The sequence below is a fragment of the Lynx canadensis genome, chromosome D2, assembly GCF_007474595.2.
Source record: "Lynx canadensis isolate LIC74 chromosome D2, mLynCan4.pri.v2, whole genome shotgun sequence".
NCBI lineage: Eukaryota > Metazoa > Chordata > Mammalia > Carnivora > Felidae > Lynx > Lynx canadensis.
Window position 1 is genome coordinate 81,514,079 of NC_044313.2, and position 20,151 is coordinate 81,534,229.

Here is a 20,151-nt window from a genome sequence, read left to right on the forward strand (position 1 = left end):
CAGTGCAGAGCCCTATCCAGGGCTCGGTCTCACGAACCATGAGATCATGACCTGAGCTGAAATTAAGAGTTGGACGCTTGACCAACTGAGCCCCCCAGGCGCCCTGAGATTTCCGGCTTAAGAGTAGGATCATCCCAGTGACACCAAGTGGCTCAAATGGTAAAAAGCTTGTAAAAGGTAAACTATTCTGTAAAGAAAAGGTACTCATGTACATAAATCAGAAAACGACGTTGCCCACACTATTAATGTGTGGACTTCCCCGTAAATTCACCATGGACATTTTTGATGGAAATAAGAAAAAAATATGTTAGACCATCCCCAGGATTTAAAAAAACTGTCATGAAGTACCAGAAGATTTGGAGAGTCCTGTCTTTGGAGATCTTTCACAAAGTTGTTCTGAATGAGTTGGATATCCGTTAGAACAAATGCTTCTTCTTGTGATTTGGGAAGAATTGCGCAAAGACGCTTACTGGGTAGTTGCACTCAATGCATGTCTTGGTCCCACATTAAACACACTGGAGGAGAATGCTGTGGAGTGGGGCCTTGAAATCTCCCTGGGTGACTTTTTTACTTACTCAAATTCTAGAATTACTGCATTAGAAGCAGGGAACTGAACCAATTATCTTTTCAAGTCTCAGCTGTCCAGCATGCTACATCTACATGAAATGAAGAAGTAATTATGGGGATGCTACATGGTAGAAATCAAGCTAAAATAAAATGTTTGAGTCAATCTGAAATGTTTAGATTAAACTGTATTTTAAAAAAATCATTTGCAATTATTCCATTGATATTTCTAATTTAATATTGGGAGGGTTCTTGCCCTCAGCATATTATTCATGCTTTTCAAAGAAAGATTTCACGTGCTAAAAAGTCTTCAAATACCATGCCCTATTGCTTTGATCTCAACCTTGTAATAATAATGATGATGATAATAATAATAATAATAATAATAAAAGGCTTGATGCCCTATTAAGCCTATTTGAGAGTGGATGTCTTTTTCAATGTCAATTTTCCATTTTAGATCAGTTAAAGGAAATTTCTTATAGCAAATGAAACACAGCAAGCTGGCTTCATGGAGGAAGATGGTCTTAGAGAAATGGGGGAAAGAATTTAAATCATGTTATGTCAGTCTTTCCCAAATAAACGTATTTGTACAACCTTTTCATCTCTTTTTAAATGTCCTATGAAATAATCACTCCTCAAATGGGATGCTTGCAAATGGACTTATTTCATGAAGGAAAACAATTTGGCACATTCAAAAGAATGTGGCCTCTAAGAAATCTGAATGACTAGTCAAAGAAAATTCTATGGGGCTAAGCCTCTTAGGCTTTTGTTGTTGGTCTGTTTAAGAAACCCTGCTTCATTTTCTCTAAGAAATCACCATGTGAGCGACAAAAGTCATGAAACGTAGCAGGAACTGTAACTCTCAGTTTTTCACTGTAAAGAAACATGTATGTGGGGGGAAAGGATAATCCAAGGTACCAGGGTGATAGAGCCCTGGGATTTTTCCTGTATTTTATTTCCTGAGTTAGCACCTCTGTTTCTTTTCACCTCTTTCCTTCTAATTGCCCATTGGATTACCTTTATTCTTTAGGGAGCCTTTTTTGCTATTACTCCCCAACTGGCTTTGTAATTAATGTCCATGTTTGAAATGTCTGTGCACAGCCTCTAGTGCTGTTTTAGATAACACCATAAAATAATAAATAAGCTATGCAAGTCTTGAATTTCACATAGGAATGAAGCATGACTGTGTAAGGCAGTCAGAAGAGAAGAAACTGTTATCCTGAGAATTGTTGAAATAAACATCTACCCCTGGCTCTCCAAGCAGAATCAGACCTGGAGTACTGGATTAATGATTCATGGCCCGGTTTTCTCTCTGCCCAGTTTACAGAAATGCCTTTAATCTTCTCGGTATTCTCTACACACATGTAACTATAGTAATGACCCTAGAGTTAGTTCCAAGGAACCCTGTCAAGGATGCTTTATTTCCTCAAAAACTGATAGAAATTATGGAGTCTATTACATTGCTATGGATTCCCCCCCACCCCCACCTGTTACTACTAAGAAGCTCTCTACAGTCTTAAAAGGGCCAAATACTGGCTTGACATTTGGTTTTTCAGGTTATCCTGAGATTAAAATATTAACCAGAATGGTGATATCCAATGTTGGAGAGCAGATGAGCCCTCTTATACACCTGTTGTTGGCTTTCGAATGGACTAAGCTTTCTAAAGGGCAGTTTGACAAAAATGTATCAAACACCTTGAAAATGTACATACCCTTTAATGTGGCAATTCCATGGAATTTTTTTGTAAGGAAATAAATATGCAAAGATCTATATCCAGGGAGATTCATTATAGGTTTTGAGTTTTGTTTAAAGTGGAAGTTGGGAAATAAAAAAGAAGAAGAAAATGTTTCTTAAATTATAGAACAAAATAACCAAAAGTTACTCTTCAGTGAATTAAAAAGAATGAATTAGATCCATATTTGGTGAAAAGATGGCATGAATGGCATCCCATCTTTGTAAATATATAAACATGAGGATATATGTGTCTAGGAGAAAGGTCTGGTAAATTATATACAAAATTGAGTACTAGTTATTTCCTGGTTGTGGAAATATAAATAATTTTTGATTTGTTGTTGTTGTTTAAAAACTTTTCTTCTAAGTTTTGTGATTGATTGATTTCTGCAGAGCACATATATCACTTTTGTTTCTCCAGCTTAAAGTTTCTCCTTAAATATATAGTCCACAGTACTGTATTACAAACTTCAAAGTTGCCAGGGGACTAGATCTCGTATGTTCCCACTGCAAAATAGAAATAAGGATGTGACGTGGCAGAGATGTTTGCTAACACTGCTGTGCTGGTCAGCAGCAGCATATAAACATACCCAATCGGGAAGGGGTACAACATGAAACTTCCGGCATTACATGTCAGGTCTATATCAATTCAAAGGAAACACAGTCACTGCCATGGAGATTCAAATAATTCATTGTTTCTGGTGGTAATATATCAACTCAGACTAGAGGGTTGAGAATTAATCACCTTAATAAGAATAATTTTAAAGGCGTCTTTTGAAATTCTACAAGCAAATGGAGATCGGGTGGCTAAAATGTGCTTTCCTCCCTTAAGTAGAAGGATTGAGAAAATAAAGGCACAAAAGTCACTTACGGTGGTTCCATTGATACTTCAATCTAATGTTCCCCTGCTTTGGGACTCACATAAGATGTGAGGCCATATGAAATCATTTTTCACTTAGTACACAGCTCGGTAGTTTTACTCAAATGAATGTTATGGTTATAAATTATAAGTCAAGTGTGGCACAGAAATGCTATTCTATTAGTTAGTTTTCCTGGTCAGTTGTCCTCTTTTAAGTTGCTTTTGATTCTCTGTTATTGGATCCTTCTTGCAAAATTTTATTTCATCTCTATAAATCAAAATTTATTTGTGATATTCCAAGTAAACTAGTTCCTTAAAAGCTTCTTTGATTAAAAATGACATAGAAATCAATATATAACTTATAATTTAACTTCTCTGCAAGTGTAGATTGTCATAGACCCGTGGATCCTTGATTAATGAGAACGTTAAGTCTAATTCAGGGGACTTGAAGCTTTGGTTCTATAGCTGCTTAAATATGGCATGCTCTGGGAGGGGAGATTTGTGATTGGAATGGCATCTTTCTGCTTTACATAAAAACGTTCTGTGTATAAAGTATATGATGATGAGTTTAATGATTATACTGGAGTAGGGGGCTTAGGGACCAAAACCAGAGCAAATCGTACCCTCAAGTTTTCATGTGTGTGTGTGTTTGTGTGTGTGTGTGTGTATTTAAAAAAAAATTAATGTTCCTTTTTTTCTTTCTTTCATCCTTTCATCCTTTCTTTCTTTTTCTTTTTCTCTTTCTTTTTCTTTTTCTTCCTTCCTCCCTCCCTTCCTTCCTTTCTCTTTCTGTCTTTTCTTTCTTTCTTTCTTTCTTTCTTTCTTTCTTTCTTTCTTTTCTTTCTAAACTTTAAATATATATATATATATATATATATATATATATATATATATACACATACATACATACATTTTTGAGAGAGAGAGAGCACAAACAGGGAAATGGCAGAGAGAGAGAGGGGGACAGAAGATCCGAAGCGGGCTCCACACTGACGGCAGAGTCCAATGTGGGGCTCAAACTCATAAGCTGTGAGATATAACCTGAGCCGAAGTTGGATGCTCACCCAGACATCCCAAATGTTAATTTATTTTTGAGAGAGAGAGAGAGAGCAGGGGAGAGACAGAGAGAGAGGGAGACACAGAATCTGAAGCAGTCTCCAGGCTCTGAGCTGTCAGCACAAAACCCGATGAGGGGCTCAAACTCACGAATAGTGAGATCATGACCTGAGCCAAAGTCGGACGCTTAACTGACTGAGCCACCCGGGCACCCCTGTGGGTGTGTATTTTTAAATATGATTTACCTTTTTTATGAAACTGGGCCTCTTAAACCCATTTTAGGCCGTGATGCCCTTTGAAGATCTGATAAAAACTGTGGAAACACACATACTTATATGCCCAGACACACACAGGTATGTGTGTGGGGGGGTATGTATACATATATACACACCTACACACACATAGACATATAAATCACACAGGCCTATATACATCACATATGGAAACATGCACACACTGATATACAAAATGTTACATTAGATAATAACATATCAGAGAGTTTATAAATTCTCCATATATATTTATTAGATGTCTATCATGTGCCATTGATGGGGTTTTTGGGTGATGGTGGGGTTTGGAGCTGGCAGCCAAGAAAGAATCCTTGAAGACGTCTTTGGTGCAAAAAGGTGATTTTATTAAAACACGAGGACAAGACCTGTGGGCAGAAAGAGCTGCACTGGGGTTGTGAAAAGTGACTGATTATATACCTTCAGGTTGGGAGGGGGGTTAGGGACAGCATAAGTCTCTAAGGAATTTTGGAAGCGAGGTTTCCAGGACCTTGAGGGGCTAGCTGTCGTTAGGAAAACATCATTTATTACTGTTTAGTAAAACCTCAGTCATGAGACCCTACAGATGTATATCAGGGACCTTAAGCTTGGAGGACGATTGCCAGCATATACTTGGGGGTTAAAGATAAAGAGGTTTACAAAGGAATTTTTATGCATTTAAGGGGGGACTCACAGGACCCTAGGGGGTCAGGATAATATTAAGGCAAGATTCCCTTTTGCCCCCAGCAAAGTGTCCTCATCGAGGCAGCTGAGCTCCTAGAGGGAGGTCACCCTGCCTGTTTCAAGGACTTGTCACTGGGCTGTGGGCAGTAAGGGAATTTAATTTTTCATTTGCCTTAGTTTTCCTCGTCACCATGGCAAGCACTTAAACCCCCTTACATCTTGATGAGAGTGATATTAGGGCTCCAGGAAATGAGGTCTATAGGTTTCTGGAGATTAGTCTCTGGATGAGATTGCCTTTTTCTTGCAGTTTACTAAGTTCTCCGTAGACTGAAGGAGACTCCTGTCCTGCATGACTGTGATGTGACTCAGTCAACCATCTGCTTTCTTTCCTTTCCCTGTTCTTGGGCAGCCGGGAGTGTCCGAGGAATATCACACATGTCCCGGGGGGTGGGGGGGAGGGTGCTATTAGCCTATACTTTGTCCTCAGCCCGCCCCATGCCCCCTCATCACATGGATCATCTCATTTAATTCCCACAGCACACTGTTACGATCCCTTGTGCTAGTTAGGGTAGGACACTGATGTAGATAGGCAGGAAATTTACTGGAAGGAATTGGCTCACGTGACTTTGGAGGCTGAGGATTCCCACTGTTTGCCATCTTCAGAGCTGGAGACCCGGAAAGCCGGGGGGTGGGAAGAGGGTGTGTGTGCCGGCCCAAATCCAACGGCCTGGAAACCGGGGGTGTGTGGTGGTCAAGAGATGTCCTACCTGAGTGGTCGGGCGGAGTGGGTCCCTTTCTCTTTCCTCTGCCTCGTCCTGTTCAGGCCCAGAGTGGCTTAGATGCTGCCCACAGGCACGGGGGAGGGCTCTCTCACCCTCACTCACCAGGGAATAGAAGCCGATCTCATCTGGAAGCACACTCACAGACACACCCAGCGATAGTTTGACCAAGTGTCTGGGTGCTCTGTGACCCAGTCAAGTTGACACATTAAGTTAACCATCGTACTGCTCCTTTACGTTTGGCACACTGAGGCTTTGAAAGTCTACGTCACTCACCTGTCACACACAACTAGGTGATGCAGGGCTCTTTCCTTCGGACTCAGAGAAGCCTCTGCTCTCAAAGACAAAGTCATTTTCACCCTCATGTCCATCGGCAAACCCAGGCTAAGAATTTCTATTTTAATAAGCAGGATATGGGGATAAAAACAAAGACAGCACAGCCTTCTTGCGGTTAGCCAAGTCGATTACTTTGTTAGTCACTGGAAGGGGAACCAACATTTATTCGTTCAGCTGGGAGTACGTGCAAGGCACTTTGGATTCTCTCAGTTGCTGCTTCCCAAAACTGTGTTGGAGCAGTGGAGCTTGTTTCTCAATTGAGTAAATAGGTGCTCAATTATGTTAATTTATGTCCCAAGGTCACATGACCAAGTTGTAGCCTTATCATGATTTAAAGCGTTTGTTGTTGTTGTTGTTTTGTTTTGTTTGTTTTTTATAATGTTTATCTCATCTTGCCTAACAAGAGATATATTGCACTGTGTTTTTTTTTTTTCTTCTGGGAGCATCTATTAGAAATATGTTAAAAATACAAAAATGAAGCAGAAAACTCTCCATTTTTCCCCTGATATTCTCATCCAGTGTTAACCACGTAAGCTTTCATGAGCAACTGAATTGTACTCTAACCTTACCATCCTTCCCCAATGATTGAAATTCAAAAGTCAAAAAGACAGATTTAATTTTAAATTCTCACTGAATCATGAGGCACCTGGGTGGCTCAGCAGATTAAGTATCCGACTTCGGCTCAGGTCACATTCTCGAGGCTCATGAGTTCGAGCCCCGCGTCAGGCTCTGTGCTGACTGACAGCTCAGAGCCTGGAACCCGCTTCAGATTCTGTGTCTCCCTCTCTCTTTGCCCCTCCCCCTCTCATGCTCTGTCTCTCGGTCTCTCTCAAAAATAAATAAACATTAAAAAAATTAAAAACAATTCTCATGAATCTAAACCAAGTTTTCAGAAGTGTAGTGGATTTTTTTTTTTATTTATTTTTAATTACGGTATGCTTACTTGTCACAAATTCATATTTACTTATTATTGTTTTGCCAGTGGTTATTTATCATATGAAAGAGTTTCAAGTAAATCAGTGATAATTGCCCACTACTTGAATTTTAGAATGTTATTCATTTATACTTTAAGCAGTTATTTAAAAAGAAATTGCAGTTGTAACAAAAATTACCTTAGTGCTGTGTCCCAAGGATTTTCTAAAGAAATGCTTTCATGAAGAAGAAGGTTAAAGTATATACAGGGCAGCAATAATGTGTATATTTCATGATGTACCTAAGAAGCTCATAAAATGAATATAGAGAGGGGAGTACACAAATCTGAGATAAACCCTTTATTTTTTATTTTATTTTTTAAAATTTTTTTTAACATTTATTTATTTTTGAGACAGAGAGAGACAGAGCATGAATGGGGGAGGGTCAGAGAGAGAGGGAGACACAGAATCTGGAACAGGCTCCAGGCTCTGAGCTGTCAGCACAGAGACCGACGCGGGGCTCGAACCCATGGACCATGAGATCATGACCTGAGCCTAAGTCGGACACTTAACCGACCAAGCCACCCAGGCGCCTCTGAGATAAACCCTTTAAAACACTAATGTTTGGTTGATTTTGAGAATTACATTACTAGTGACTAAGCTTTCAATTTATTTAATATTTTGTTTTGTTAATATCTTCAAGAGCTCATTTTATTCTTCATACTTTTCCCCCCAACTGATATTCTGATACGATATATCGTTTTATATAATTAAAAAAATCTCAGAGGACTGTTTTGTAGCTAGATAAGTGGATGTCAATTACATGTTTATCCAGAAAAATTGCCTGGTGGAAAGCTGTTCCCAGGAAGCAGGGGGTATTGGGTATTCTGCTGTCATCCATGGCAGTACAATTCCAAACTGTAACTTTCGTGTAAAATGATGAAGAAACCTTCCAGTAACTTGTTTTAGTGTGCAAATACCATGGTGGTCTGAGAGAGTTCATGCACCTTCAAAGATTGCTTGCTTTCTTATTGATTGATTTTTATTTTTTGAGAGAGAGAGAGAACGAGAGAAAGAGAGAGCAGGTACAGAGCAAGGGAGAGGGGCAGAGGGAGAGAGAGAGAGAGAGAGAGAGAGAGAGAGAGAGAGAGAGAGAATCTTAAACAGGCTCCATGCTCAGCACAAAGCCTAACGTGGGGCTCAATCCCATGATCCTGGGATCATGACCTGAGCCAGAATCAAGATTCGGACGCTCAACCGACTGTGCCCCAACTTGCTTTCTTAGAAGGGGTTCAGGTCAAGGAAGATCCTGGACCTTCACTTAGGTCACGTAGGTTGATGTTTGGATTGGGTGCTCAAAAGATGACAAGTTCCTTCCGCTGCGGAAGGTCCGGTTACCTGGGCACATTGAATCTACACAGATAGTAGCAGGTGGGTTGCAGGAGTGGTAAAAAAGAGAGACCATGCTGTGGGGAGATGCGCCCTCTCCTATCATGTGGCTGAGGAGACTCTGTTGTTCATGCGTTTCTGTCCCTTCCTTTCTTATTACCTTCACCGTCACCCTCCATGTTCTTTATTATTTTCTCAAACGTGTACGTTTTTTGTTGCTCCTTCCTTTCTTCCAACCCCCAACTGTGCTCCTGTTGTGTGGCCTTCAGTAAGTTACTCCGCTTTTCTCAGCTGGTCTCCACAGTGAAACAAAAAGCAAGTAGTGAGTATCTAGGTAACCAGTATCTACCTCCCTGAGCGTTGAGTAAACAGTAAGGTGAATCCAGGTAAAACGTTTATTACCCAGGGATGGAATCTTGGTTAATACTCACCTTCAGGGCGCCTGGGTGGCTCAGTTGGTTGAGCATCCAACTTCAGCCCAGGTCATGATCTCGCGGTTCACGAGTTCGGGCCCCACGTCAGGCTGTGTGCTGATAGCTTAGAGCCTGGAGCCTGCTTCGGATTCTGTGTCTCCCTCTCTCTAGCCCTCCCCTGGTCGTGCTTTGTCTCTCTCTCTCTCAAAAGTAAATAAACGTTAGGGGCGCCTGGGTGGCGCAGTCGGTTGAGCGTCCGGCTTCAGCCAGGTCACGATCTCGCGGTCCGTGAGTTCGAGCCCCGCGTCGGGCTCTGGGCTGATGGCTCAGAGCCTGGAGCCTGCTTCCGATTCTGTGTCTCCCTCTCTCTCTGCCCCTCCCCCGTTCATGCTCTGTCTCTCTCTGTCCCAAAAAATAAATAAATGTTGAAAAAAAAATTAAAAAAAAAAAGTAAATAAACGTTAAAAAAATACACCAAAAAATAAATATTATTTTCTAAGGTATCCCTAAAATATAAAGGAAAATATGTAAAAAAGTTGTAGTTGTCTATTTGTCAGGAAGAACCACAGTACCTGTATCTTGTCACGGTGCTTAGTTATTGTGGTTTTCTAGAATCAGAGAAAGTTCAGAATGCACACCCCCTTGGCTAAGATGTGTGTACCCCAGAATTTAATAGATAGCTACAAATATAGGGGTAGTTTCTAGAATCAGAAAGATACGGAGGTACCAATGGGTGCCTGAGGACCATTTTTACTCCTTCACAAAGCCTAGGATAAACTAATATTTCTTTCATCTTAAATAGGAAAGCAAATGAATGGTTACTTGAATAACTTCTGATTAAAATACATTTAAAATCCAGAGGTCCATAGGGTGAAGGGAGAGTAGGTGTGGTCTCAGTTATTTGCCGCAGAGCATATCGGATGCTTCACGGAGGCGTCACAATTTAGCAGAACGACTAATTGTTTTAAAAACAAGTATTAGTCGTGATTCAATGAATCTTGTAATTAGCTCATTAATATTCTCAAAAGGGCAAGTCGAATATTTTAATTTCATTTTAAGTTAATCAATTTATAATTTATACAGCTTTGTTCTGAACTGATAACAATGACAGTCCAATTTGCACCATCATAAGATAGCGGTGAGGACCTTTTTGTGTGTCTGTTGTCCAGACGCTATCGTGTGATTTATATATGTAATCTTTCACCCTCACAGTAATGGGCACGGGGTGCATTGTTGTACCCATTTTAAAGAGGAAGCACTTGACCTTCAGGTTGGTGGTGGAAAAGGACCGACCTTGCATATCCCGGGAACGCTCTTAACCTGCCATAAAGCATCCTCTTGTACCTGCAAAACAGGATCTCTGTCTTGTGTGTTCACACAGCATGCTGCGAGTCTATCATTAAAAGGTTCTGTTTCTTAATAGTCATTTTTTAAAGCAGTTTTGGGCCCACAGCAAAACCGAGCAGAAGGTACAGAGATCTCCCACGTACCCTCAGCCCCTACACACGCACAGCCTCCTCCAGGGTCAGAGTCCCCCACCAGAGTAGTAGGCACGTTTGTTACAACCCATGAAACCCCACCGAGGCATCATTATCACCCCAAAGTCCACAGTGTACTTTAGGGCTCACTCTTGGTGTTGGACATCCTATGGGTTGTGACAAATATAAAATGACATGTGTCCATCATTACAGATTCAGAGAATAGTTTCACTGCCCTGAAAGTCCTCTGCCCTCCACCTACTCCCCTCTCCCTCCTCCCAGTCCCTGGCAAAATCTCCTGGACCCTTTTCTTGCCTCCACTGTTTGCCTTTTTCCAGCATATCCTATAGTATGTGGCCTTTTCAGATTCACTTAGTAAGATGCACATAGGGTCCCTCTATGTCTTTCCGTGGTTTCATGGTTCTTTTCTTTTTAGCACTGAAGAATATGTCCTTGTCTGGATGGAACGCAGTTTAGTTATCCATTTTCCTATTGAAAGACATCTCGATGGCTTCTAGTGGTGGTTCTGTTTTAATTGTCTGATTACGTATGGCTTTTCCTGCTGTACCTTCTGTGTGCTCACAGCCAAGCCTGTGTTTTACTGTCTCAGTTTCTCTGGGGACCGTCACGTAGCCTGCTCACGGCAAAAACTTAATAGACAAGACCCGGGATCTTCCAGGGTTTGATAGCGTGTGAGGCTACAGAAGTTGAGTTGACACCAGGCACGAAAGCCCACGTTTGGTGGTGTTTCCCACATTAGATCTTTTCAGACATCCCTGGTATGTTTCTCTGGGTCCTGGAGCAGTCAGTTGGTGATGCTCTGACCGCTGGCTGCCTGCCAAGTCGGGGGAGGCTGTTGCCCGCTGCCTCTTGCCTCTGGGTCCCTTGACCACCAGCAGGTGCTGTGCTCTCACTCTACATGCTCCGTGCGCACGCGTCTAAGGCTGCAGAACCCAGAGGACGCTGTTCCAGTGACTCACTTTGTGTTGCTGAGACGATTGGAGCTTTCTGTTTGGTAAAGGGAAAATACTGATTTTAAAAGAATAGAAAAAAATGGAAAGAAGTATGGAGTGTGCTTAATGTTTAATTTCATCCCAAAACACGTGATGGGTTGATAGGAAGCCCTGGTGCCATTTTTCTGAATCTTTTGGGTCCGGAGGCGGGAAAAACAGCAATTTGAAGGTTTCCAGAAATAATCTTCTAGCTGTAAGAGTTGATGGGATATGCATCCGTGGGAAATGTTTTCCTTATTTTGGCTAGCATCAGGACAAGCAAGGTCCCATATCCCTGGGACAGTGCTGACCTTACAGAAGCTATCGAGATGTAAATACATTAGAGGGGAGTGCGTGTGAAATAATATTCTGTGAAATAATGGCCACAACTCTTCTTTAGGGATAGGCTGGGAATCTTTACAGATTGTGTTGTGACATGAAGGTGAAGAGACGGTTGGCATTCTCTTTGCATTGAAAAAGAGGTGTTTCGGGTCCCTTAGGAGAAAGGCGGAGAAGGGGGGGACTGAGCCTGTAAGCGAAGACTAGGATTGTCTGGGATCCATAGTTTAAGCAGGCAGTCTACTATTTGCCCTCCGTTTCCACCAAAGAATCGTCCTTAGTGACATGTTTCTGAGTTCCATTGCTCGTTTGCTAGACAGGCACCATGTCCTCTTGGTCCTGTCAGATGCTTGGTTACGAGATCTCCTGACATAGTCTGATACTTTAGCTGGCACTCTACGGCCGTCCTGATTGCAGAACAGAGACTTCTGCCTTCCTCAGACTTTCTCTTAGGTGACAATGCGTAAAACGCGTCACGGGTCCCCTTTCGGCCACGCAGATCAGCTCATGCATATACCCGCCCAGGAGACAGGAGCTGCAGCCAAGACTCCAAATGCTAATTCAGACTTTCCTGGATACCTCGCTCCTTTTTTTTTTTTTTTTTTTTTTTAATTTTTTTTTTTTCAACGTTTATTTATTTTTGGGACAGAGAGAGACAGAGCATGAACGGGGGAGGGGCAGAGAGAGAGGGAGACACAGAATCAGAAACAGGCTCCAGGCTCCGAGCCATCAGCCCAGAGCCCGACGCGGGGCTCGAACTCACGGACCGCGAGATCGTGACCTGGCTGAAGTCGGACGCTTAACCGACTGCGCCACCCAGGCGCCCCTACCTCGCTCCTTTTAAATGTGATTGAATCAGCATAGGAACCCAGGTATATCCGATTCCAAAGATGTTTCTTTTCTATCACCACCCAGTAGGTTTCAGTTAACTTAAAATTCTGTTCGTGAGTCCAAATCATGTGACGTCATTTGACTGTGTCACGTGACCTGTGGCGTCCTCGAAAGGCCTTCTCTCCTGTGTGAACAGACGTGACTGCTCTTCCAGACCACGTGTCTGTAATGTCTCCTGGCTGCTGGCCACAGCTGTGGCCTGTGGGGTCTGTCATGGTTTGCACCCGCCCCCGGCTTCGTGTCCTGCATGCTGTTGTTCATGAAGAGCCACCCGTGACTGTGTCCCATCGTGGTTTGTCTGCCTCAGCCGGGTCCCAGTTATTGATTTTGGGGATTTGCTACATCATGTCGCGTTGCCCAGTGTCACAGCTTGGGTCGTCTGGAGAAAAAGTACTTTTGTTCGGAAACGTTAGAATTTAATGTGTAATCAGATTGTACGAACTAGAGATGCTTTTTTTTGGAAAATTCTCTGCTGCTGGGGGAGGGTTTTAAATGAGCGGTCATTGGTACCCTCTCGCACCTTTGAGCCAAACGGAGTGGGAACCAGGTACTGCATCACAGGGGGGCCTACATGCCTCCCTCTCCCCTACTGCTTTCTTCATGGTCCCCCGTGTTGAAACTTCTCAGCAAATCGAAGTTTTGTATCAGGTTTTCTACTAAAATGAAAAGGACAGTCATCATGAGTGGGATAGGATTTGGGTGCTGGTTTCAGGGGAAACTCTTCTGTCTGTACATTTTCATCTTCAGTTTCTCGCCAGGTTCAGGTGTTAAATATGGGACCCACCTTTGGAGGTGTTATGAGGTGACAGGAACAATGTATGAGGGAGCCTGTGCAAAGTACATGGCATATGCAATGTAAGCTCTTGGGGGATGGTTAGCAAGCATTTTCATTACCTCGTGTTTGTATCGTGTCTGGCAATTTTCCAAGTGCTTTTACATTCATTGTCTGATATAATTGAGAGAAATATGGCACATTTTGTTATGCCCATTCTACAGAGGAGGAAGATAAAGTGATATGGTCTTGAATGACTATGATGTAGTCATCGTCAAAGAGTCTTTTCAACAATGTGTGTTAGGTGTAATCCATAGTTATCGTGCTGACACTTGTCTTGCTAAATATATTTGGTTTTGTCTATTTGTAATAAAGGCAAAGATTTTAGTCTAATAATAAGCTTTTGCTAATATATTTAAAACCATGCCATAGATGTCTTTCAGTGCAATCCTTTATTTCTGAGAAGTTACTTGTGAATCAATTCTGTGCACACATTTTTAATTTAGTTACTTTACAAAAAACAGAGTGCTGCCTGCCCACCCTTGGGATCTCCCAGATGCTTCCCCTATTCTCCATTGCTGGAGTTGAGAGAAGATTTTATTTTACCATTTCCTGTTGGATAAAATGCATAAAATGTATTCTTGCCTTTATAAAGTAAGCTGCTTGTGTCCAGTTTGAGGGAGGGGAAGAAAAAGATATGTCTAACACCCATATTTGTAATGACTCTTAGGTAGGAGTATATCTTTTTTAATGCATATATTTAAGGTATGAAAATATTTTTATGCACATAATCGTGCAAAAATTGTGTAGTCTTGAGATACCAAGTAACTTATGAAATCATAGGCAGCTTTTAATTATTTTTGGTCCCTTTTGTTGAGTCTGTCCCAAGAGGTGTCAAAGGTTTTTCAAACTAATCCGTTATTGACTTGGTTTGGTGAGCTGATTTTTGCCTTTCTAAGTCATTTTCATGATAGACACTGTGCTTGTCTAATGATTGTGTGACGTGTCCACAGAAGGATAGGAAGTTTCTTCTACTGGGGGGATCATTAAGCTTCTCTTTGGTTATTTACAAAAGTCTTGCATTTCATTCCTAAACCCAATGAATAGCCTGTTTTTATTTATTCGTGTGAGACATATGCCATAGCATGAAACTGACATAACATAAGAGCAAATGTACAGGCTTTGGAGAGAACACCTGTCATCCCCAGAACTGTAGCATTTACTTTAAGATTCTGGAATTCTTGGGGGACCTGGGTGGCTCAGTTGCTTAAACGTTCGACTTCGGCTCAGGTCATGATCTCTCCGTCTGTGAGTTCAAGCCCCACGTCGGGCTCTGTGCTGACGGCTGAGAGCCTGGAGCCTGCTTTGGATTCTGTGTCTCCCTCTCTCTCTTCCCATCCCCTGCTGACACTGTGTCTCTCTCTTTCTCAAAAATAAGCATTAAAAATTAAAAAAAAAAAAAAGATTCTGGAATTCTTGCAAGGCATTTCATATATCCCAAACATATGGGAAGTGGCTTCTCAGCCTTGTCGGATAGCGTGGTAGTTAAGATCCTCAGAATAATTCCTGCGTTCTGTCCCAGAGAGCAAGTTCAAAATTCTTTATTTTTTTGACATAATCTCCTCTTTCTTTTCAGGGCCAAATGCTCTCTCTGTTTATAAAAAGTATTTGAAAAAAACGGGCATTATCTCCGTTCTTTCCATCACCCACTGTCTCAGTGTGTCTATGTGTGCCTTTCCCTCATGGTCTCCAGTATGAATAGTGTAGATGTAAAAAGACCACTGGTTCCAGAGCGCTTCGGTTATGTTGACATTTTGAAAGAGGCTGTTTCCCCAAAGCCAAGAGTGAAATTACAGCAGGTGCGGCTCCGGGTCTCTGCAATTATCCCAGATTACCCTTTCAATAAACTGTTGACAGGCTCACAGAAACAATCTTACGAGGCTGACGTTTGGAAGCAGACCGGCATTGCAAAATGTACTGTCATGACAGCCATGGTTTGGGTCCTTGAAAATCTCTCTATATTGTTCATGGAAAATGATTGTGTTACTTCATAAATATCCAGCCAGTTCCTTCCAGTTGCCCAGAACTTTATGGTCTAATGGTTGACTACAAAGGCGGGTGCCGGACGCCCGTGAGTAGTCACAGCAGAATTTAGCACCATTTTCCCCGCTGGGGGTGTGGGGGGGGGGGCGCTGCAGACATAGTGAGAGGAAGAAAGTATGCTTCTGTCTCTGTGCGCTTTTGTTCTTCAGAAATCTTCAGCAGTGGGAGGAACCCTTGTAATCCCATGCTACAGACATAACCAGAAAGTAGTTCTATGTGAACATTCACCACCGGTTATGTCTGCAACATTAGGCAAAGTCTTTTACATACTTTTTCTTATCACCTGAACCCCTGCACACACACACGCACCTTAGTTCAGCACTGCCTTGGATGCAAGGGAAAAAAAAAAAAAAAAAGAAGGCTTGTTGAGATCTTCAGGGACAGGATTGTACAGCCTTAAGAAATAAAAATAATGCGGCAGACAGATGAGGAATTCAGACACGTCAGATATTTGACATTGAAGACACTTGCCTCCCATCCTGACGGAGGACTGCTTAATTTCAAGCACCTGTAAAGAAACTTTAAAAAGCAAATATATACTAGGTTTAATAACAGCAAAGGGGCTCCCTTTCTCTGTCGGACCCATGCCGAGCACGGCGCCTTACACATTTTAACCTGTTTAATTCCTCACAACACTGTAGGTAGGGACTCTCATTTTAAAGATGAAACTGAGCCACAGAGTGGTTAAGTAACTTGCCTAAGTCACACAGCTGGTGAGTGACAGAGCCTGACTCCTGAGTCATCACTCTTGACCCCCCAGGGCTATACTGCTTCTCATGATAAACTAGCAAGACATTGCTATTCACGGTGAGGTCTCTGGACCAGCGGCATGAGTGCCACCTGGGCACCTGTTCAACCAAGGGTTAAAAGTAAAGACCACTCCAGACCTGTAGAATCACAATCTGCAGTTGAGCAAGGTCGCCAGGTGATTCTCACATACATTTCAGTTTGCAAAGCGCTAAGGCCCTTACTAATAGAATTAATCTGTTGTGCAAAGCAAACAACAAAAACCTCCCCATTCTGTCCCTATTAAATTGCCCCTTGATTTTTTTCCACAGATTTTGAATACGTTGAAAAGGCATAAAAGTATATATGCTACTTTCTTTGTTCTTGCTCCTCACGGTCTAGTTAGAAACCTAGACATGAAGGTATTCTTTTGGTTAGACCAGTGTTTTTTGTTTCTTTTTCTTTTTTTTTTTTTTTTAAGGTTTATTTATTTTTGAGGGAGACAGAGTATGAGCAGGGGAGGGGCAGAGAGAGGAGGAGACACAGAGTCTGAAGCAGCCTCCAGGCTCCGGGCTGTCAGCAGAGGGCCAGACGCGGGGCTCGAACTCAAAACTGTGAGACCATGAGCTGAGCCAAAGTTGGACGCTTAACCCACTAACCACTGAGGTGCCCCAGACCTGCGGCTCTTAAAATGTGGTGCCCAGACCAGCAGCATCCATTAGCATCACCTGGGGTTGTTAGGTACCTAAAGTCCTGGGCTGTGCCTCAGACCCCTGGGGGGTGGAGCCCAGCGATCTGTTTAAAAAGCCCTCGGGTGAGCTCCCCTCCCCCCACCCCGCCCCCACCTGAGGTTTGAGAACAGCTCCCTTGCTGCTTCTGGCTAGGCCACACTCTTTGAACGCTGTGAGTTCTCCTTTGCTACGGGCCTTCCTGAAAAAATCAGGGTTTCTTTGGTTCGTAACCACCTTATGAGTGTGCAGAAAATTCTGTGATGTGAACTTTTCGCTGAAAAGAAGCCAGCAATGAAAGGGAAGAGCACCGCTCCTTGCGGGAGGTGAGTGAAACCCTCCCTCCTGAAGGGGCTCCCTCTCTGGAAAGGGCGGGCCTTGGTGTTTGCTCCCTTGTCATCTGGGCTCACTCTCTCTCCATCCCTCTTGACCCTTCCTTGTGTTTGGTGGCTACTTGTGACTGTGCTCCGGGAGGCCTGCCTCTGCTGGGCTGTCTTCCGTGATTTTCCCCCACATTCTGGCTGAAGCTGCTCTTGGACGAGTTTCTCCCTTTGCCTATCCTGCAGTCATCCCCTCGGCTGCCCTGCCCACTCCCTGTGGGGGTTCCTGGTAGAGCAAATGCAGCAAAGGCCTGTCCCCCCCCTCCCCTCGGGGCCTGTCTGAGCTGCCATGGACATGCCCCCCCCCCATCTGATTTCATAGCACCAGCTAACGTGTGTGCTTCTGCTCTTAAATGGAAGCCTAGGTGGGGCGTCTTTTTCAAAGTTAAAAAACAAAACAAAACACAACAGAACAACTCCTATCTACCGGGAAGAATGAACCATTTTACCTCCGGACGTTTCTAGAGAAAATGGAATAGTTTCTTTTGTTTTTATTTTTATTTTTATTTTTTTTAATTTAAAAAAATTTTTTTTTTTTTTACGCTTATTTTTGAGACAGAGACAGAGCATGAACGGGGGAAGGGCAGACAGAGAGGGAGACACAGAACCGGAAGCAGGCTCCAGACTCTGAGCCATCAGCCCAGAGCCCGCCGCGGGACTCGAACTCACGGTCTGTGAGATCATGACCTGAGCTGAAGTCGGACGCTTAACCGACTGAGCCACCCAGGTGCCCCTCTTTTGTTTTTTTTTTTTTTTTAATTTTTTTTAACGTTTATCTATTTTTGAGACAGAGAGACAGAGCATGAACGGGGGAGGGTCAGAGAGAGAGGGAGACACAGAATCTGAAACAGGCTCCAGGCTCTGAGCGGTCAGCACAGAGCCCGACGCGGGGCTCGAACTCACAGACCGCGAGATCATGACCTGAGCCGAAGTCGGCCGCTTAACCGACTGAGCCACCCAGGTGCCCCCCTCTTTTGTTTTTATTCTATGTTTTATTCAAGTTTACTTCCTGATTTTGAGAGAGAGTGAGCAGAGGAGGGGCAGAGAAAGAGAATCCCAAGTAGACTCCACACCATCAGCTCAGAGCCCGACGCAGGGCTTGAACCCACAAACTGGGAGATCATGACCTGGGTTGAAGTCAGATGCTTAACCAAGTGAGCCACCCAGGTGCCCCGTTTTCTTTTTTTGTGTTGAGTCAGCGCCAGTATATTTTACGTCTGGCACAAGTCCTGAAGTCATTGCTGCTTTGGTGGTTCCTGGAGCCGCCTAACTGAGCTGTGACTCTACCCCAGAGCTTGTGACAGATGATGGGGGGACGTACACCTCTGTGCTTCTGGGAGGCCCCCCTTACCCCTTGCCTTCTTAAGGCATTGACCTGACAATAGATCACAGTATCGAACATCCTTCCGTGATGAAATAAGGAACCATTTCCTAAGTCTAGATCTGACTGTATAGTTTCATTAGCGTCAGTGAGACTGCTGATAATTTAGCGTTACAAATGGTCCTACCTTTTGGAATAAAAAATTACATTTTTTTTTCTTCTCCTCTCCCTTTTCATTATTGAAAGGACGAGTATGTTCCTGATGGAAAAAGGCGAACTTGTGACAGGAGAGCAATTAGTGTCAAGGCCGTGACTAATTAAAATAAATGCGCTCCACATTTTTTACAATCCAGGTTGCTCACTGCAGTTGTCATTCCTGTTTCCTTCTTAAGCCGTAAAATTGTAATGTGGTTATTTGTACTTAAAAACATTCAGGATAATCTCAAGTTCCCATCAGAAGTAGCCCCTTCATTTTTTTGTTGGTGTTTTTCATCAATGCTCTAAAAAAAAAAAAAAGTACATTCACCAAGACAATAGGTGAGGGGTGGGGTGGGGTAGAGGGTGTCTTTGGATACAAACGCTCGTCTTTGGTTCCCAAAGCATCCTTTGAATATACATCGCTCCACCCTGACCATGATCTGTTTTTCTTCCTCTTTGTCCCTGGTTCCTGATTGGAAAAGTAAGGAAAGGAAAACAGCAGCATAAAAACACTGGTCAGGGAAGCTGAAAGGAATCTGTAAAAAGAAATGCACGGGGGTGAAATTTGACTCCTAAAACCGACTCTCGGCTTCCTGCTTAAAGGCACCCTGTAACTGATGAATGCCTATCTATTGTGTGATTCATTTACAGTCCAGCTTTCCAGTCTCTATTGGGCAGCACCAGGCAGAAACGGGACAAGGGACATTAAAGAATGAGGCTAGTTCTGATTTGTCTCCCAACTTGGCATCCCCCATGCGGAGGGTACAGAGAACTGAGTTGTTTTTCAGCAAATGCTGATGTCAACCTGATGCCGTGTTCAATGCGTGTGTACTGAAACAGACAGAATGCACTGTTTAAGACTTAAAGCCGTGTTGATGAAGGCATAACACTGAGGGCACACCTGCTACTTTTGTCAGTGACTTGGGGACATCGCATTCAGCCACTATGGATAAATGGACCAGTAGTTCAGAGGATAACTGTTTTGTCTTCACTACGTGCTAAGCTATCTGTGGGCGGTGGTACCACCTGGGTTACGGAATCTGCGAGGTTCTGTCCCCGTATCTCCTGGTTTGTTAGAGCCTCAAAGCAGTTGGTATTCATTATACCTAAGACGGTAGAAGGCTGCACCTGATGATACTATCAGAACGGGTGTGGGGTAATTGCTGGAGAGCTGCGGGATCAGAATGGAGTGACTCCGTGAAGTCAGGGAAGGTGGAGAGTTGTGGTTTTTTTT

At 43.0% G+C, this 20,151-nt stretch overlaps 1 protein-coding gene across 2 annotated transcripts in view; it reads left to right on the forward strand.

Annotated features, from left to right (window-relative positions):
- Window positions 1–20,151, forward strand: part of PRKG1 (protein kinase cGMP-dependent 1) — a 1,158,696-nt gene that overhangs the window by 659,341 nt on the left and 479,204 nt on the right. The window contains exon 1 of one of the 2 annotated variants that reach the window (XM_032595293.1): window positions 17,729–17,733. The exons of the other annotated variant lie outside the window; for it this stretch is intronic. The gene's annotated coding sequence lies outside the window, so the exon portion shown is untranslated. Of the gene's footprint in view, window positions 1–17,728; window positions 17,734–20,151 lie in introns of those variants that run through there. 2 annotated transcript variants of the gene reach the window in all.